The following is a 22,227-nucleotide window of genomic DNA, read 5'->3' as shown; positions in this document are numbered from 1 at the left end:
TTGTTCCAGCTAGCCTTAAGCTCTTCACCTATCTTTTGTCTAGATCGCCATCTAAGCTTCACACAATGGAAGCGCACGGGTGGACAGAGCCATCTTTGTATTAGTTGTTTGGAGTTAAAGAATTTATTGATTCTCCTCTTATCTGTTGTATACTCTCTATCTCTTTCTCAGATTCTGTTCGCTGCACCGTGTAATATTTTACAGTTACTTGCCGTCAACCCTAATGGCTCTATCCAAGTCCAGACAATCGATGCTTCTGATGATCCTTTCCTGATTAATGGATATTGCCTCAAGATGTATTACCCTCCTTGGGGATCCTAACAATCATTGTCGATAGCTCCTTCATTCTTTGCACGTCGGTCGGTATGACTTTACCTATTGCTCTTGAGAGCCCTTCTGTTGATCCTGATGAGGTGGCCTCATTCTCCTAACCCCTCACATCCACCTTCCACCCCAATGTGGCTTCCTTTCCATTTGATCTAGTAGAGGTGGCGAGGATGGTTCTAATAGGAAGAAATTCCCTATCATAATAGGCCTTGTTCCAAGAAAAGGTGACAAACAACCTTGGATGGGAAGCTGGTTATGGAAAATGTGGTAATGCCCCACAATCCAGGACATCTAAATTACTAGCACAACTCTTCTAGAAGAAGTTTTTGTCGAGTTGCCTCCCTTGGTGTGCTGAATCTTGCAACTCCATCGGTGCTTCTGACTCCTACAATAGATAATATTTCCAATACGCAATCCAAGTACCAAACATATTGGCCACCTCCTTGGGTATGCCTCTTCATCAACCAATCCACATTGACTTCATCAACTAGCTGAAGCTGATCTTCATCGACAAACCTTGAGCGATGCGAGCTATCATCCTAATCGGATATAGGGATGTACATATGGGCTACCCTCTGTATTCATTAATAGAGCAAGAGACAAAGGGTGGAATGAGTGACCAGTCCTTGCCCTTTATATCAAATAGAGAGGTGAGATGTGTGAATGAGCGTTGCACGCACGGGATGTGCCTGTCAATGCACAAAGCATGAATTGTTCCTGTGCATGGCACTATAAGGGTTCCATGGTAGCAATACCTAGGGCGAGAAGGAAGGCCATGGAACCTCCCTAGGTATTGCTGTGTGGTTCCTACCATGCTGGACGAGAGTGATGTGACAAGTTGTGGTACCTCCTGCCACCATTGATTACGGTCCTTGATGTGACAATGACGGTTCACCTTGACCATCTGCAAATTAGGCCAAGTTTTTTTAATCTTCCTTGTTTTGCTTACTAAAGTTAGCCATCTTTTAAGTGTGGGAACGTACGTGTACAAGTTGTGATCAAGTGTCAGGTCTCTGTTGATCAAGTCAATCCGATCTATTAATGTTTTAAGTGTGGGGACGCATCCTTGCGCGTCCACTTTGCTTATACTCATGGACACATCCCAATCGGATGCTTTAATCATACCAAGTCCTAATTTTACCCTAATGGAGTCCCTTCCCCACCCATCCATCCTCTTTTCAACCCGTCTTGGGGTTGTTCCTTGACCGTTTGCCTTTCTTCTTTATTTTGTCATGTTTCCATGTGCACACATCCTTCGTTCACCAAAGTTACAATTTGACTTTATAGCCCTATTTATCCCTTCAAAATGACTAGTTTTCCTTTTTATCACCCCTTGTTTTGAGTCGCGGATCATGAGTTATTAATTTTTAACAAATTTTCTACCAATTTAACATGTTTTCATGCGAACACACCCTTTTCACTTTGAAACAACACTTTGATGATATAGCCTTGACCAATACCTTCCCCTTGACATTTTTGCATTTTAATGCCCATCATTCTGATGCACGATTTTTTTTGTTATTAAATTTTTCATAATTTTGGGTATTCTTGTGTGTGCTTTTGCTTATTTTTCCATGTGAACCCGCCTTAATCACCTCAGAATTCAATTCTAATTAGATAGCCTTGTCCGACTTGCTCTCCTACCCAATTTTCCATTTTTCCCAACCTGTTCTAGCCCGTTGATTTTATTTTATTAAAATTTCCGTGCATTTTTTAGATTCTTTTTTATATTTTCCCATGTGAATGCCCCTTAATGCCACTAGAACTGCATTTTAACCTAACATCAATATCTCACAAGCTTCCCCTGATAGTTTTTCTTTTTGTTGCACTTTGTTTCGATGTATATCTTTTCTCGTATTAATTTGTGACTCTATTTTTTGTATTTTTATCATTTTTTCCATGCGAATCTGCCCTATCGGCCTTGGACCTACGTTCTACCTTACTTGTCATGTCTGTCCCTTTCTTGAAAACATCTTTTGTTTTCATTCTTCTTTGTTTCAAATGCTAGATTTTTTTGTATTGATTTTTATTCCTATTTTTGGGTGTATTTTGTCCATTTTTCCATGCGAATGATTCTTATCCCTGTTGGAACCTCGTCTTGAGGTGATAGGCTAGTTCGCCACATCATCATGTATATATTTCCTTTTGACCGCCCTTCGTTTTGGTTGACGAATCTACTGATATTAATTTTTGTGCGTGTTTTCGATCATTTACGTTTTCATGTTTGGCGTGTTTCCATGCGAACGCCTGCGTGTCACAAATTTTCTCGTGTTGGTGCATTCATACCAACATTCTTTTCTTGCCCACATTCACGCACAACGTGAATGTGTCACACTACTCGTCGTAAAAATTTTTAAACCCCTCGTGCCCACATTCACGCACAACGTGAAGGGGGGTTTTTAATTTTCCCCTTACCCAACTAGACTAACAAAATATTTAAAACACAAAAAACAAAAAATACAACAAAAAAAATAAAAAACACAACCAACCCTCACACAAACTGAAAAAAGAAAGAAATAGCAAAACAAAACAAATCCAATCAAAATCCCCAATCAAAATCCAACCCCCACCACTACTCGCCTACCCTCCGGTCCATCCTCCTACACCCCCTCCCCTGCCCACATGACCTATCCCTTGCTCGCCTTGTGACCTACCTCCCGCCCAACTTATGACCTAAACCCCCCCCCCCTTTGCACCCTTCCCCCAATCGTATCCCCTCCATATCCCCTCTCCTCCACTGCCATCCTTCTCCCTCTCCCTCCTCCCCTCTCCCCCTTTTCTCTGCATAGTTGCCATCATTGATGTCATTGTCTTCGGTGGGCCGCCGACATCAACACCATCGCCGCTCTTGGTGTACCACCCGTCAGCCCCATCAAAACATAGATTTTCGCTTGCGCCTTGGATAGGCCACCGGGCCTGTGCCCTGTCGCCTCTCTAGCTGCTCGTGCTTGTAGCACCCACCAACACTGTCATCCATAGTTTCCTACCCATTGTCGTGGTCCCCACCTTGTGAGCCGACGCCGGCCACCCGTAGTACCTGCCCTCGAAGGACGCCCCTCAATGCCTCGCTTGACCGGCCATCGTGCTTTGACACATTGTCACCTCCTCCTACTTCACCTACCCTCCCACTCGCCCGCGCCCCTAGGTCCTGTTGCCTGCTGCCCACCCTCCGGTCCCCCACCCGTCCTCCTACACCCCCCTCCCCCTCCCACATGACCTACTACCCGCCCACCACTCCAAGGTTGGCCCCCCCAACCCCCTTTATTTTCAACACACACACTAAACAAGGACAAATACTTTCAATTTTTACATTAACATTACCAAAAATATATACACACACACACACACACACACACACACACACACACACACACACACACACACACACACACATAGATATAAACACTTTAAACGAAACCTTAAAAAAAAAACAACACCCCTAGCATAACCAAACACAAACACCACATATCAAACCACTCCAAAAAGCAAAAAAAACCATACCAACAAATACACATCACATATTTTAGATTTTTCCCATTTTTTCTATAAAAACAAACAAACACATAAAACACACCCCTTCCCTTGTCTCTTTGCGTGTGACCACCCGTTTTTCCCATGTCATTCGTGTGTATTGCCTTCCAAATGTCTTGTTTGCATGCGGGGTTTTGGACCTTGATGTGCGTCTTTGTGATTGCGGTCATTCACATGTGAGGACACGTGTGTGGTTTTTTTCTGTGGGGTGATGCGCTTGCTAATGTTCACACGTACTTGATACGCAACCCATTCTTGGGTACATTTTTTTGAATTTTTAAATATTTCAAAAGTAAAAAACACATTAAAACTTATAAAAACCTGTAAAAGGCCATAAAAATTCTAAATAAATATGAAAAAATTTCAATTTTTAAAAATCCAATTTTACACTTTCTTAAAAATTTCAGATTCTTTCTCAATTGAAAATTCTTTCAAAAATTTTAAAAAAACTTTCTATTTCATGAAAGTTTATCAAAAAATACTTAATTAAAAAAAGTCAAGAAAAATTCCCAAAAATCATATTAACTTTCCTTTATATTTTTGGATTATTCACATTTGCTAAAATCATTAAAATTCATTGGAAATCAAATAATTGAATAATAAAGCCTTATTAAACATGTATACTCTTAGATTTTTTTTTCAACTCCGAAAAATGGCTAGTAAAATTCTTTTTTTTTTGAAAAATCTATTGAACCTTTTTGCTTAGCTTTTAACCTACATTGCTAAATGCAAAAATAGGAAAAAATATCAATCCAACATCTATATCAAAATCAATTAAGAAAAAAAAATCATAGAGAAATTCTAAATTTACAAACCGATTGAAACATACATAGTACAAAGAAATTCAACACATTTCATGGACATAATTGAATAAAAATATGACAGAAGAAAATATCATAATTTATTGAAATTTATTTGTTATGTTGTTTGGTTTGTTTCGTTTATATTGACAATATTTTTCAGCTCATTGGATTTCCTTGTTGGATTTCATTGTGGTTATATCATCTCTGTTTTACTAATAGCACATTCAAACTGTACTTGCATACACACCCTCCTCCAGGTACTCTGTTCTTTTCCTATTTTCCTTTTGGCACAAACATCACAAATAATGATTAAAAACGAACTAGTTATTCACATTTTCCATGTGCATTCGCGCCAAACACACCTTTTATTTAATTTAAAAGAACCGTCATGAAGCACACGTTTTCATGCACCAAATACACTTATCAATTTGTAATAAAATAACACGTCATCACAAGTCCACGCACTAAACAAAAAGTGCTACATACACATTAATTTATAAAAATGAGCTTGGATTCAAAGACCCAAAGTTCGGCACGTAGTCCAAGAACATTCATAAGCATGGTCAACTTAATAAAATTTTAATGGATTAAATAAATCACCGTTTTCTTATTAAGGTTTATCACCTAATAAAAAAAATTCACCCTTTGATAATTAAATTGTAAAATGAACCTACAATTAAATTCCCCTTTCCCCTCACATTGCATATTCCCCCTTTTTAATAAACACGTTAGGTGGGGTGAGTGATGTTGTAGTTAGTCGAAGTCCTTATTAGTAGTCTTGGTTAGTTGAGTTTAGTTAACAATCGATTTAGATTTTTGTTTAGTGATTTTTATTGGTTATTTTATTAGATTTAGGGATATGGTATGTATTTTTTTTCCTTTTCTGCCTGATACGAGGATATTGGGTGCTTGTATATCATGCATCGCATGAAGCTTTCAGTCGCATAAGTGTAAAGGTCATGTTGAAATTTCTCTAGGATGTAGATTGCTTGGGGTGGTCAATGAGTTGGTCCAATCTGTGTGAGTTTTTGTGGTCGCTATCTTATCTTTTGTTATTTTGGTTCTTTTGCAGGCATTCTTTGTAATTGTCTGTGTGTGATTGTGGTGTGTGTAAACCATTTGAATGACGCCTCGTGCTCCTCCCCCAGTCCAATACATTCCTTTAGTGTCTCATGACTACTCATTATTGCTGGATTCAGATATTATCAGTAAGACAAGATTAGCCAAGTTTGTGGCACTTCCATTGCCACTTATCCCGAAGGATACTGATATCTATGATCAGTTTTTAGCTTCTTATAATAAGAGGTATGGTCCTGTGCGAGGAACAGTTATCCATTTGACACCTAAAAGCTTGGGCAAGGCTTTATCTTTACCCTATCGAGGAAACTCTTTTCCTACTACTCAACAATTGTTCTCTAACAAGGATATTCTCAAGTTATTGCAGAAACAGACCCATGATGTATTGGACCATAAGAGGGTTATTACTACTTCAGGCATTAGTGTCTCCATGATCTCTAATCCTCTCTGGAAGCAGTTATGCCAATTCCTTCAGGACAGGTTTGTGCCTGTCAAAACACCTTCTAACTACCTTTGGAAGGAACTATTCATAGCTTCTCGAATGATGTTGAAAGGAATTACTATTGATTGGAATTTCTATCTCTTGACAAAGATGGATCAACATTTTATTAGAGCTACAAGGGGTAACGTGACTAATGTCACATTTGGTTTCTACCTTTCTGTTTTCTTGGCGTATTCTGCTCTTCGAAGGAAGTTCCTACATTACCAGTCGATCCACCACATGTTTCTCTTCCTCCTACTAAAAGCATTGATGTTGTTATTGAGGATCTTGATCCCCTCCCGCCTGTGGTAATTTAGAGGAAGCGACTTAAACGAGTGGTTGAATCAGCCCCACATCCTTCTCCAGTCTCCATTCCTGTTTAGTCTAGCAGTCAGTCGCCAACTTTCCTCATAATGCTGAATCTTTTTAGAGCACATCAAGATGGTACTCTGGATATTTCCATTCCCTTTGTACAACACTTGGTGGCAGGAGATGCAATTCCTTTCTTATGCAAAGATATCCAAAGCTCTATTGAACTCTCGGTGAGTGACTGCATGTATCCAGCAACTCTATTCTTCTTGTTATGAAGAATTTCAATAGACCAAAGAAAAGCTAAATAAAACAAATGATGAGTTAGCTTTTGCTCAAGAAAGGTTTTCTGATCTTTGTACCCAAATGGAGCAGTAGACTAATATTATTGATGCTCAGAAATTGGAGATTTTTGGTTTGCAAACTTAGTTAACTGACACTAAATCCCAAGTGGTTACTATGATTGAGGAGAGGGATAGATTGTTGCAAGAGTCTCAAGAGCTTAAATCTTTGATAGAGCTGCCCAAATAGAAGAGCTTACGTTAGCTAATGCCACCTTAGAAGAGAGCAACATTTAGATTCAACAACTTAAGGAATAGTTGGTTCAGTCATGTTCTACTTTGCAGAGTCCTACTGTACAACCAATTGCTTCCTTATCCCTTATGGATTTTGTGATCCTTCAAAGGAATGCCACCTTATGTCCCTTATTCCAAGCTAAGGTGGAAAGATTTCAGTCTAGAATGGATTTATTGTGGTCTTCATTTGAGCAGTTTTAGGAGTTTGTTCCTCCAAACCACTCTTTCTTTGTTCATTATTAGTAGCACAAGATGGCCTTCTATATCAAGCTCTCAACGACGGATTTGCCTCTTCCAGAGGATGGTTGGAGTGGAGCTTGGTTTGCTGACTTATTGATTGAAGTGGCTAGAATAGTGTTTGAAGACTTTGTGACTACAGACACTATGTTGATATCTTATATGTATTTGAGAGGTGATTTATTAATTCTAGATGATGAAGATTTAGCTTGGTATGTAGGGGATGTGGTACTACAAGCTACCTTATATGTCAGAGATTTGGAGTTGTAAATTGATCAAATGTTCTAGGCCTATTCTTCTAAAGTGGCTGATTGCCCTTAAACCTCTTGGCATACAATGATTGACTTCGTGATCTTGAATCAATGACAAAACAAAGCCTCTGTTCATGTGCAAAAAACTAACCAACTGAGGGTGGACCTCTTTGCCCACCTTTCAAAAAAATCCCATAGATATGATGCTTATCTTTCCCTTTATAAATCTAACTCACATGTTATCTTACCCATTTATTTTTCAACCTCAGGGTACTCCTCAAATTCCTATTTTCACTCAGTGTTCTTTTATTGAGAACCAAGTGTTTTTCCCTCCTCCATCTTGTCCTTCCCCATCTATAAGTATTCATTTCACTTTTCCAGTCTATTTATTAACATCCTTTTTAACAGATTATCCTAAGTTTTTAGCTAATCCCTCTTTAGCACATTCTTCCTTTTATGATTTTGCTTATCCATCCCTTCATCCTCTTTCCCTGGATCCTCTTCCCTCTCCTACTACTTCTATCCCTCATCCTCCTCAGTTGGTTAGTGGGTATGCAGGCTCTGATTAGAAGATTCCTAAAAGACGAGGATGGAGTGCATGAGATTCACTTATCGAGCTACAAATCAATTGGCCATTGATTTCAGGAGAATGGATGATTGCTAGTCAAGCTTTCCAGAATCATCTTTATTTTGCTTAATAGCATTCATACTCTTCAGATCCTTCAGTGAGATTGACTGCTCACTTAGCTTGGTATTTGGCGTATATGCATCGGCATTCACATAATGATCAAAAGTCGATACTAAAGCTCTGCATGAATGTGAATGTGACTATTGATCCTCAATAGTAGGATATCTTGTACTTTCATGCTCTTTGTTTGCCTAGCTGATATCTTGACAGCCGATATCTTGTCTTAGTGGAGAGGATGTGTTGTTTGCAATTTTTTTAAAATCCTCCCAAAACTTTTGTAGACAAATCCTTCTCTATGGATTACTTTCGTAATCACCAAGCCTTCAAAAGGGATTATCATCATTGATGCCTATGAATATAATTTTTGATGATTCATAATGCTATCTCTTTTGGAGATTCCATTCAGATGGTTGTTTTGTATATATGTATGTGTGTGTGATGACTATTTTGTTTTATGATGGGGTCATGGGGGTTGGAGATGCAACACTGTTTAAGAAGATATCTTTTTGAAGATTTGTGATGATGATGATGTTGAATGGATAGCTCAAGAAGCAAAAATGAAAAACCTCTTATATCCTTTTAAAAGTTTGTTATGCTTTTATCTTTCCAAGCTGTGATAATGGATAAATGTATTTTCTTTTCGTTGTATTCTTTATTAGATATAGGTTTTGAGTTGGGGCTGTGTTTGGATGGTATTTTTTGAAGAAGCTAAATAAGATTGAGATGAGCTATATTTTGAACTTATATTCTCTTTTTCTTAGGTTGCGAGGATGCTCCCTGATTGTGGGGATATGTTGAGGGTTGAAATGACTGTTTTTTTTGTGTGTGGACTAAATGGTTGATTTTTGATGGATTTTGTATGATTTTTAGTTGTTTTGGAAGTGTTTGAGAGTGTTTTGGATGAGGTTGATTATGTTTTGGAAGCTCATGATGTTTTATAGTGGAGATATGATGTTCGAACATGTTTTATTGATGTCCTAATAGTGTTTGATTGTGCCTATTTGAGTTTGTTGACCTTGTGTTTTGTTCTGTTTTCCTTCCATCGTATGAGGGAATGAAGTAATGATTAATTAAGTTTGAGAGTGTTTGGAGCTTATTAATTGATTCTTGATGGTTTTGAGTGATTTAAGTGAGCTCAAGGCTTTTTGATGCCTTCTATAAATCCTCTATTGAGCTTATGTCTTTGTTCTATTCTATTTTGTATGCCTCTATAAGTGTGATGATAGATGAATATGTACCTTGGAAAAGTTTTCCAAACTTGGGAAGAGATGAATATAAGTTTAAATTAGCTTGTAGCTGTTGAAGACTTGAAGTAAAGACTGAAGTGACAGTGATAGTAGTGAGCTCTCAAGGGACATTGTAGTGGCTCTGGCGACCTTTCATATTAGACATACCTCTTCGGAGGGGTATCCATGACCGAAGAAGGGTTATGAATGATTATTCTTGATTATATCATTGTACAATTGAGAGAGAATGTAAGAGAGAGAGAGCGAGTGAGAGATAACAAAATCCATCAATATAGGATTACCCCCCTTCTCATAGGAGACATAGGGATTCACATACGCTTCCTCCTGTAGTGGCTTCTCTATAAAGTGTATCGGTACATCACTCGGTGGGTGGGTCACTATGGGTCTAGGTGGTCTTGGGATTCTTGTGGGCTGATGTCAATCCTAGGGACAAGTAACTTTGATTCATTGGGCCTTAATAGAGCTAATGGAGCTCCTCTTCCAAAGTTGGTTTGCCTATTCCCTGGATAGCAGGGTTGAGCATAGGATTGTGGGCATGGGAGCCTTCTTGGCATTTGGCAGTGCAACACATAATGTCCAAACCTACTGCAATCGGCACAAGGATGTGATCTAGGGTAGGGACATTTAGTTGGGAGATGGTTTCCACCATAATGCACACACTACACATGGGGTCACATTGGCCTTCTCAGCATGTCTTGTAACTTGGCCACCTCTAACTTTAAGTCAGCTATCTCTTGGTTTAGTCCTAAAGGTGATGTTTTCTTGCAGTGTGACTCTTGAGCTTCTCTCTCTCAACAAGTTATCCATGTGTATTGCCTCTTCAAAGACCTTGGCCAACAGGGCCCTTTGCAGGTTTGAGTTACTATCTAAGGCCATAAGAGCTCTTTGTTTTAGATTCCATTGATAAACACAATGGAGACTACTCTCTCATTGGGTCACTCCATCGTTGGAATTCTCTTATAGAGACTTCTCCTCACATGAGTGATATAATCTTGGATTACTGCTATAAAAAGCAGAATGACATCATGAATGGAAAATTGCAATAAGGGAATTATGCATCTTCTAGTAGACAGGGTGATGACAGAAATGAGCATTTGTTTATGGTGCAGCACATGACCAATTCTATGACAAGTGCAGAAGAAAGCAATGATGTGTGGTATGTTGACTCAGGCGCATCAAACCACATGACAGGTCATGCAGAATGGATGCAGGATGCAAGGAAAATGGAAAAACTAGGATTTGTGGAGATTGGTGATGATACTGCACATCCTATTGTGCAGATTGGAAAAATTCCTTTGTCTATGCAGGATGGGAAAAAGAAATACCTATTGGATGTATTTCATGTCCCGAATATCACCAAGAACCTAGTTTCTATTGGTCAAATGGTTGAGCAGGGCTTGCAGGTCAGATTTAATTCTCATGGATGCTTTGTTGAGGATATGAAAAATAAAGGTCGCTTGATAGCAAAAGGAAAGAAGAAGGGTAGAGTGTTTACGTTGGATGCAGACATGCTTGAATTGAGTGTAGCAATGTTTGCACATGGGACCGTTGTAGTTGCAGATATTGATATCTGGCATAAATGCATTGGTTATGTTAATGTACAGTGACATAAATCAATGCAGGCCCAAAATATTGTTGCAAGATTGCCTAAATTCAAGGTTGCAGAAATGCATAAGGTATGTGAAGCTTGTCAGTTTGGAAAACAGGCAAGGAAACCATTTTCTAGACATGTTCAAGAGAGTAAGAAGCCATTGGAATTAATCCACTCTGATGTGTGGACTACTAAAGCTGCATCTCTTGGAGGTTGTCATTATTTTGTCACTTTTATTGATGACTATAGCAGAAAAGTTTGGGTGTATTTTATGAAAAAGAAAAGTGAAGTTTTTGGGCATTTCAAAACTCTTAAAGCTATAGTTGAAAAAGAAATAGGCCTGCAAATAAAATGCCTAAGGTCAGATGGAGGGGGAGAGTACCTCTCAAATGAGTTTGCAAGGTTCTTGTAGGAGCATGGCATAAAGCAGCAATATTCATGTAGTCATACCCCACAACAAAATGGAATTGTAGAAAGAAAAAACAGGCATATTGGAGAGGTATCTCGTGCCATGCTCAATGAAAAAGACCTGCCAGTTTTTTATTGGGCTGAAGCAGTTACTACAGCAGTCTACATAATGAACATGACTCCCACTGCAGCAATACATGGCATGACTCCAGAGGAGAGGTATATTGGTAGGAAACCAGATATTTCTCATTTGAAAATTTTTGGTTGCATTGACTATGTTCATGTGCCAGATGAGTTGAGATCCAAGTTGGATCCAAAAGCTGAGAAGTGCATCTTTATTGGTTATTCTCTGCAGCAAAAAGGGTATAGATGCTATAACCCTTCTACTCGTAAGTTTACAGTGAGCAGAGATGTTGTTTTTGATGAGATGAGTAGCTGGTATAAACCAGTAAATGTGATTGATAATGTAGATGCACAAAATGGTAATGCTGCACAGAATTCACAGCAGCAGTCACAAGATATTAGTGGACATGGAGCATCCTCTAGCAGTGGTTCACATTTTTCGCCATGGACAGGCAGATTGAGATCAGGAGAATCTTCTCAAAGAAATGCAGATAGTGGTATGCAAGTATCATGAAAAGGAAAAGAGAAGGTAGATCAGCCCATGTTTGATGTGAATGCAGGTCACTCCTATGTGGATGGTGAATCCAATGGCTCAGAACAGAGCATTGATGATGAGTTGGGTATTCTTTCTATTGTTACACCTGGAGTAAGGAAGACCAGGGATGTTTTGAGAGCACCTGGGAGTGAATCTACTTTGCGCAGGTCTACCAGAGCTAGGTATCCTATGGATAGGCTGAAATATGATGGATTTACAGCCATTCACTATGCATATATGGTCAAAGTGATACAGGAACCAAAACCCACTTCTTTTGAGCAAGCCATGGGAAAAGAAAAATGGGAGAAAGCCATGGATGAAGAAATGGATGCCTTGGAAGAAAATGCTACATGGGAATTGGTACCTTTGCCTAAAGATAAGAATGCAATTGGTTGTAAGTGGGTTTATAAGGTGAAACACAATGCAGATGGTTTTGTGAATAGATACAAGGCAAGATTAGTAGTCAAGGGGTATGCACAAACATATGGCATTGATTATGAAGAAACATTCAGTCCAGTTGCAAGGATGGCAACCGTAAGAGTAGTCATTGCTATGGCTGCATCAAAGGGATGGTCTTTACATCAGATGGATGTAAAGAATGCCTTCTTGCATGGTGATTTGCAAGAAGAGGTCTATATGGAGCAGCCACCAGGTTATGTGCATGCTGTTCATCTTGAGTTTGTTTGCAGGTTGAAGAAAGCCTTGTATGGCTTGAAGCAAGCACCTAGAGCATGGTCTGACAAGATATGATAATATCTTGTCACTATTGGCTTTCAGATTTCCAAGGCAAATTTCTCACTTTATGTGAGAAAAACAGAGAAAGGTATTATGCTGCTTGTCATTTATGTTGATGATTTGATTATCACAGGTGATAGTGATGAAGATATCCTTCATGTGAAAATGCTATTGAAGCATAAGTTTGAGATGAAGGATTTGGGAGAGCTACGTTATTTCTTGGGCATTGAGGTGATTAGATCACCAAGTGGGATATGGCTCTTGCAGAGGCAGTATGGATTGGACATGCTGTCCAAATATGGGATAATAGGTTGTAAGCCTATTTCAGTTCCTTTGGAGCAGAATGTGAAGTTGAGCGCAGATGCAGGTGAGCTTCTCGAAGACCCTACTATGTACAAACGCATAGTAGGAAGTTTGATTTATATGACTATTTCCAGGCCATATTTGAGCTATGCTGTTGGATTGGTAAGTCACTTTATGCAGGCTCCAAGGAAACCACATTTGGATGCGGCTAGACGCATACTCAGGTATGTGAAGTCCACATTGCAGTATGGACTATTTTATGTGACTGGGGTTCAGATACAGTTGCATGGATACACTGATGCTGATTGGGCTGGTAGTATTTTTGATAGACGATCTACTAGTGGATATGTGTTCTCTTTTGGGAGTGCTGCAGTCACTTGGAGCAGCAAGAAACAACCTATAGTTGCCTTGTCGAGCACAGAGGCTGAGTACAGGGGTGCAGCAATGGCTGCATGTGAGGTAGATTGGTTGCATAAGCTACTTTATGATATGCATCAGTCTACAGATGGGCCAGTTGTCATTTATTGTGACAACATGAGTAGTATACACTTGGCAAATAACCCAGTCTATCATGCTAGAACAAAGCACATTGAGATGCATTATCACTATGTGCGAGAGAGAGTTTTACTAGGCCTTATTGATCTAGTTTATGTCAGCACAGAGGATCAAGTAGCTGACATATTTACGAAGGCATTGGGCGCAGAGAAGCTGCGCAAGTTCAGCGACCTGCTTGGTGTGCAGGAATTGGGATTGAGCTCGAGGGGGAGTGTTGAGAGATCGAGCTCCACTCGTGATATGCCAGGGTGACCGTTGTGCATTTATGTCATCGACTTGTCAGTTGCAGATGCGGTTGGTACAGCGCCCATGAATAATAGCTAGATGACAGCTATCCTTATCTACTCTAGTTCGTGGCTCAGTTAGTATGCCACCTTAGTTAGTTGAGTTTGGTTTGAGACCCATATATAGGGTTCTTCTATTTTTCTATGTACTTGAGTTCTTTTGGCTTACACAACTAAGAAGAGGAAAACTGTTTTCAGCCTCCACCTTTGTGTGTATTCTCCCATTGTGCAAGCAAGAAAGCTACAAGTGAGACTCCTTCCTTCTCTCCCACAATCTTGACAGATGATACATATGATTATATCTTGCATTAATCTGTTGAAGGTAGTGGGGGCGTTGGTTAATCCAAATGACATTACGATAAACTCGTAATGACCGTACCTTGTGCTAAAAGTAGTTTTTGGAATATCTTCTTGCTTGATTCTGATCTGGTAATACCCTGATCTGAGGCCAATCTTGGAGAAAATCTTCGCTCCTTGTAATCAATCAAGTAGTTCGTTGATCCTTGGAATTGGATACTTATTTTTGATTGTTACCTGATTTAGCCCTCGATAATCAATGCAAAGACTTGCTGATATAGCCAGTAATGTGGAGAAACAAGGAGAAATGAGGAATGACTTAAATCAAACACCACCTTTGGTTTTGATTTGCATGATGGCACCACACACAAGGATAACTCTTGGTTTGTCCTACCATGTGCCTACAAGCAAGTTGGAATTGATGAAGATTCTAGACTTCTTGAAAGATAAGCTACATAGTGACCATTGCACAAACTTAAAGCTACTCAAGAGCTTTTGGAAGCTCAAAATTGGAAGTGGACCAAGGTCCATGACTTGAATTTTCTATATAATTGGCCTCTCCTTGAAAGAGATGAGAGTTGGTAAGAAGAAGCAATTATAGATGATGAGTACTATCATGCAGAAGACACAAAAAGCACATGCATGGATTGTGAGCCAAAAGAAGAGCCCTCAATCATTGAACTTGAAACCATGACATTGATAGGCACACAATTGAGAAAATCATTGCTGATTCCAAACCTAGGGAAATGCATGTGTTGCTTGTTGATGGATTAGTTAGGATGGATTGTGACTGAACTTGGCTACAATATTTTGAAGTATTAGAATGCACAAGTGGAAGCCAATTTAGTAGCATTATATGAAGTTGAAACCACTTTTGAGTTGTGATCACAGAGAGAAACACCCTTGTCCAATGAAGGCCATGATTTTAAATCCAAATTTGAGATCAACTCACATAGTGACAAAAAATTCATTCTCTACCTAAAACCTGATGCACAAGGGGGATCTTCTAGTCCATCTACAGTACAAAAGGTTAAAGGAGGAGAGGAGATTGAATGCAATAAACACCAATGCTAAAAAATAGAAAAAGCCACAATGCATCCCTAAGCAATTCACTAAATTCAAAAAAAGAGATCAAGTAGTAGTATTGTTGGGAGCAAAATGTCAAGGATAAGCTAGCAAACCCATTGAGGGTCCTACAAAAGTCAAAGAGATCAAATTAGCTGTTATGGGCATGATAAACCTAGACATGTCTTCATTGCCAACAACTTAAGGATGAGGAGTCTGATCTTGTGCATCTCTTGTAAGAGTTCAAATATGTGTTCATCTAGTCACTAGAGGAGCTTAAGGGATAGACTCAAGTATTGAAACCCATAACATTTCTATGGTACTTAATGCAGTGCTAGTTAAGCAACACCTATGCATAATGAACCCAAACCAAGTCAATGCAATTAAGGAGAAAATTGGCAAGCTTCTAGATGCTTGATTTATCTACAAAATTAAGTACATAGATTGGGTTTCACCCATTGTCATTGTGTTGAAGGAAAATGAAAAAATTAGAGTCTGCATACCTTACAAGAAAGTGAATGCAAACATGAAAAGAGACAACTATCCATTGCCTAATGCCAAGTACATGTTGGAAAAAGTTGCAAGAAATGAAGCCTACAACTTCCTTGATGGATTGCCAAGATACAACAGAGTACAAGTTCATTCAAACAATAGGCACAAAATAGATTTTGCCATGGAATGGGGTGTGTTTTCATATATTGTAATGCCTTTCGGCCTTACCAATGAACTTGCCACTTTTCAATAAATAATGTGTACAATTTTTAAAGAAATGCTCTATAAATGGTTAAAATTATTTGTAGATGACCTTTGTGTGCACACTAATTGGACAGATCATCTTGAGAAACTACGAGAAATCTTCGAATGGTGTAGACAATAAAATCTTTCCTTAAACCCCTTGAAAGGCTAATTTTGGATGAAACAAGGATGGCCAATTCTTAAGAGAGTAGGTGATATCTTGGTTCCGACTGCCCCATTGAGATTGTGAGAAATCAAGCTACACACTTAATTAATAAAGTGATTTCACACTTGCTATCCACATTCATGATCATACACCAAAAATATTCCCCGTATTACTCACAAGAAAATGGTCAAGTTGAAGCAACAAATGTCATTCATTTCTTGATCAAAACCATCTCTGCCTCTTGACATGATTGGGACAAGAAGGTGATGGTAGCACTTTGGGCTTATTGAATAGCCTTTGAGGTGTGATGGACCAAAATCCCTTTTAATTGACTTATGGTGAGTCAACGCAATTCTACCCATTGAAATTTGTCCCTAGCTTGAGAATAATAGTGCAAGAGTAGTGGGAAGGTAGGAAAGCTTGGACCAACCAATTAACAGAATCAGAGTGATTGTAAAAAACCTGATTATTTGTGATACACACTCTTATATATGAAAAAGCACGAAGAAATTCCTAGTTTGACAAACATGTCAAATGAAAGTATTTTGAGAAAGGTGACCATGTGTTGTCTACCCCATCACAGGGCATAAGCAAAAATTAAAATTTTGACGTCTAGGCCCTTTTTGAATACGTGTGATTAGTGGAACCAGTAATGTTGAGCTTGAAATAATGAATGGTGAAGGCACTGGTTTCATCAATAGAAGCCAAATAAAAAATTATCATCCACATGCACATCTACTGCATGAATCCCCAATGGCACTACTACATATTGCCATATGAGTTGTTAAAATCACTAAGATTGGCCTTAGCAATGAAAGCCCCATACCAAAAACGTACTTGAGTATCACACTATCTAGAAGGCAAAGTCACTATCCTGATCGATGAAGGCATTGATTAATTCTGACATATAATGACTAGACAGGAGTTGAACAACCGCCACCCACACCAACAATTGCAAAGTAAATCCATATGGAGGACATCTTTGTGCATTATTAGGGAAATGTCAAATCATGTTGACTATCAATATTGAAAGTCTACCACCATCTTCTATGTGTTGCCTAACACTGAAGGAGTTGATAATGAGGTACTATTAGAGCACCCATCTAAATGACTTGCCAAGTGTATAATCAACCTCAAACTACAATGTAATCATCTAGAGTTACCCAACACTAGGATAATCACAACTTTCAACAATGTACTAACACCTCCATTGAAAATGTAGTACCACCAATGCTCCCCACGCATTCCAATTTACCCCTTTCAAAGAGCAATGATGCTCTCCTTGATGAATGCTCAAAGCCCAAGAAGGCCATAGTAAACTAGTCAATCATGTACATCAATTTAGTGACAAACCATCAAGAGTGTTTGTCAATACTGAATAGGACAAGAAAACTTAATCACTCACATGCTCATCAATTAGCAAAAACCAACCTCTAACTAGGTACACTGGCAATGCAAGCATTATATCCCAAATCTAACTTGATGGGTTTCTAAAAATGTGCTCAAAGCACAACGCTAATATGCTGGCAACAAGCACATTTGGTTACCGAAGTTCCCAAAAAGGCTACCCTAATATCCCCACACATAAAATCCTAGGATTCCAAACAATAAGCCTACAGAATGAAAGAACCACATAGTTATAGAGGTTTCCTTGGTTACCGAATCCTAGGATTCCAAACAATAAGCCTACAGAATAAAATCCTAATATCCCCACACATAAAATCCTAGGATTCCAAACAATAAGCCTACAGAATGAAAGAACCACATAGTTATAGAGGTTACCGAAAAATGGGAGAAAGCCATGGATGAAGAAATGGATGCCTGGGAAGAAAATGCTACATGGGAATTGGTACCTTTGCCTAAAGATAAGAATGCAATTGGTTGTAAGTGGGTTTATAAGGTGAAACACAATGCAGATGGTTCTGTGAATAGATACAAGGCAAGATTAGTAGTCAAGGGGTATGCACAAACATATGGCATTGATTATGAAGAAACATTTAGTCCAGTTGCAAGGATGGCAACCGTAAGAGCAGTCATTGCTATGGCTGCATCAAAGGGATGGTCTTTACATCAGATGGATGTAAAGAATGCCTTCTTGCATGGTGATTTGCAAGAAGAGGTCTATATGGAGCAGCCACCAGGTTATGTGCATGCTGTTCATCCTGAGCTTGTTTGCAGGTTGAAGAAAGCCTTGTATGGCTTGAAGCAAGCACCTAGAGCATGGTCTGACAAGATATGACAATATCTTGTCACTATTGGCTTTCAGATTTCCAAGGCAAATTTCTCACTTTATGTGAGAAAAACAGAGAAAGGTATTATGCTGCTTGTCATTTATGTTGATGATTTGATTATCACAGGTGATAGTGATGAAGATATCCTTCATGTGAAAATGCTATTGAAGCATAAGTTTGAGATGAAGGATTTGGGAGAGCTACGTTATTTCTTGGGCATTGAGGTGATTAGATCACCAAGTGGGATATGGCTCATTGAGAGAGAGAGAGAGAGAGAGAGAGAGAGAGAGAGAGAGAGAGAGAGAGAGAGAGAGAGAGAGAGAGAGAGAGAGAGAGAGAGAGAGAGAGAGAGAGAGAGAGAGAGAGAGAGAGAGAGAGAGAGAACAAAGGGAAGTGCACCCTCATTCCTTCATTATTTCATTGATGTAGAATAATATACCTAGTCATACACTCTAGATAATAAAGGTAAGTCACTAACTAACCACACACACTCACAATAATTGAGTCATACTGACTCATTTATTATATCACATATGATGGTTGACAGCTTTGGCTATAGTTGTCCTACAATATTAGTCACTTAACTTGAGTCTTAACACTCCCCCTCAAGCTCAAGTCATCTACTACACTCTAAGTAGCTCTTTGAAGTAGAGAAACTTATCTCTACCAAGTAATTTGGTAAATATATGTGCTACTTGGTATTCAATCTTCACATGAATCAAATCTATCTTCTCTGCAAGTACCATCACCTTGATAAAGTGATAATTTACTATAATGTGCTTTGATCTAGCATGATAGACTAGGTTGCTAGCTAGAAGCACACTACTCATGTTGTCACAATGCAATGTGATTGATTTGTCCATATGTATGCCTAATACATTCATCAATTTCAAGAGTCAAACAGCTTCACATGCGGCTTGTGTGGCACCTCTATATTCTACCTCTATGATAGAGAAAGTAGTTGTATGCTCCTTTTTTATACTCCAACTAATCATACTACTTCCAAGTCTGAAAGCATATCCACTTATTGAACTTTTATCATACAAGCAACTAGCCCAATCAACATCATTGTATCCTATCAACTTAAGATATTTTCCATACTCATAAAACAACCCATGCTCAGATGTACCCTTAACATACTGCATAATCCTCTTGAGTGTGTACACGTGAGGTTTTGCATGGCTATTGCATATACTGACTAATCAGTCCAATTGAGTAACTGAGGTCGGGAATCGTAATGGTAAGATAGATAAGGTTGCCTTCTCTGTGCATGTACATCGTAACATTCTCTATCTCATTGTTGCCAACATCAACTCCAAGCTTTACATTCTAATCTAATGGGGTTTCCATGGGCTTATAGTCAAGAATTCCATTTTTTTTATCAACGTATCCTATGCATATTGGTTATGTAGCAACTAGATCCCTTGAGGTATAGTCACTACCTCAATGCTAAGAAAATACTTCAGCTCTCCCAAGGCTTTTACTTTGAACTTAGCCTATAGCATAAAATTAATTTCAACAATACTAAAATCATCATCTCTATTGATTGATCAAGTCATCAACATAAATGACCAAGAAGGCATAACTTGTATAATTTTTCTTAGTGAATAGACTATGATCTACATTTTCTTAGTGTATCGGTTTTGCCTAACTCTAGGCGTAGTCACTAACGGTATACCAAGTTCACTATCCAAGCTATCACTCCCAGGTAACTCATAACAAGAAATAAGTGGCCTAGTAACATATTCAAACATTTACCATTTTCTTTTATTCAATCTCCCCCTCATTGACATATCCATGTTGGTGGGTATAGAGCCATGACCGCACAAAAAAGTGGCCTTATCCATAGACTAATAATAGAAGAGGTGTCACTTATAGGCTCAGTAATAGTGACACTCTCCAAAGTATGATTTTCAACATTAGTATCATTTGATGGGTCCATAAAAAAATAACCACATTTTGATTGCTATACCAAGAAGCCAGGTCATCAAATACAACATCTCTGCTAAACAATGTCTGACAAGTAGAACGATTATAACATTTGTATGCTTTCTTGTCCTATTCATAGCCAATAAATACAAGCTTGATTGCCTTTAGATCTAGCTTCTTCCTTTTCTCATTTAGTGCATGTGGATAGGTAATACATCCAAATACTTTTAAATGGCTAATATCATTTTTGTGTTTGATATAGTTTCTCATATAGTGTAATGTCATGAATACCAGCTAGAGGAGTCCTATTCAAAACATACACTTTAGTCACAACTGCTTTAGCCCAATAGTAGTTAGGAAAATTCATCTCATTTAGCATAGCTCTTGCAGCTTCCATAAGTACTCAATTTTCCCTCTTTGCTACACCATTCAATTGCAATGAATAACTGCATGTAACATGCCTTTTGATTCCATACTTAGCCAAATACCTATCAAATTCATGAGAGATATATTCATCTCCTCCATCTAATCTCAAGTAAGTGATATAAGACCGAAACTCTTTTTCAACATGAATTTTGAAATATTTAAAGGCATCCAATACTTCATCCTTGTGCTTCAAAATATACAACCAAGTGTACATGCTATAATCATAAGTGAAAGATACATAATACCTTGCACCATTGAATGATGCATTATGTGCTAGACCCCAAACATCAAAATGCACTAATTGCAATGGTCTAATGCTATTCTTGACATGTTTAACAAATGGAAAACTAGCTTGTTTTCCAAACTAGCAAGCTAAAAATACATTTCAACATCTTTGATTGCTCCAGTGTTAAAGCTGACTACCTTTAGTTCAGGAATAGATATATGTATTGGAGGCACTATGTGTGTCATGTAAGAGACAAACCAAGGCCCTTACTTCTCCTATCACTTCTCACAATCCTGTCTACTTATTAGGTTGGTGTGGTTGTGGAGGAAAGGAGTGTCTCAATATGTACATGTGCATATTGTTTAAGAGTAGGAGTGTGGGGATGTGTAGGTGTAAAAGGGGATGTAGTGTGTAGAGTGTGAGGTAAAAGTAGAGAGTGGTGTGTGCTCTACTTAATATGTGTGTGTGGAGGATGGTAACCATGTGTGTGTCTAATGTGTGTGGGGGTTCATGAGGCTATATGTATTTCTATGTGTCTTACAAGAGTGACATACCAAGGCACTTCCATGTCTACCACTTCCCACAATCATTCCTACTCAATAGGTTAGATGTGGGCTGCTGAGACAAAGAAGAATCTCAGTGTGTATCTATGTGTGATGGGGGTGTGTGTCTATGTGCAATAGGGATATAATGTGTACACACAACTTGTGTGTTGTTAACAGATACCTAAGTAGAGTGCCTAGTGTGTGTGTTACATGAGTGACACACCAAACCACCTCCTCCTTCTACCACTTTCCATAAATGTTTCTATTGTGTAGGTTGGAGGTGGATTGTAGAGAGGGAGAAGTGTTTGCTTAGTGTTTGGTGGCCACTCGTGTTGTGGTGCTCATAAAAGAGGAGAAGTATGACAAAGACCTTCCTTGATAAGAGAAAAGAGTTCACAAAAAGGGAAACTATTTATTAACACACAAGAATACTTTAAAACTCAAAGAATAAATTACTTGAAAATATTTTTGGTTATTTAACTAGGTTCGGATTAGAGAGACCCTTAACTCCACATTGGTAGGGACTCATAACTACACATAGCTTGGT

Source organism: Lygodium microphyllum, chromosome 6 (genome assembly GCF_053477565.2).
Source record: "Lygodium microphyllum isolate KBCC chromosome 6, Lygodium_microphyllum_v1.1.10, whole genome shotgun sequence".
Lineage (NCBI taxonomy): Eukaryota > Viridiplantae > Streptophyta > Polypodiopsida > Schizaeales > Lygodiaceae > Lygodium > Lygodium microphyllum.
This window is presented reverse-complemented; position numbering follows the sequence as displayed.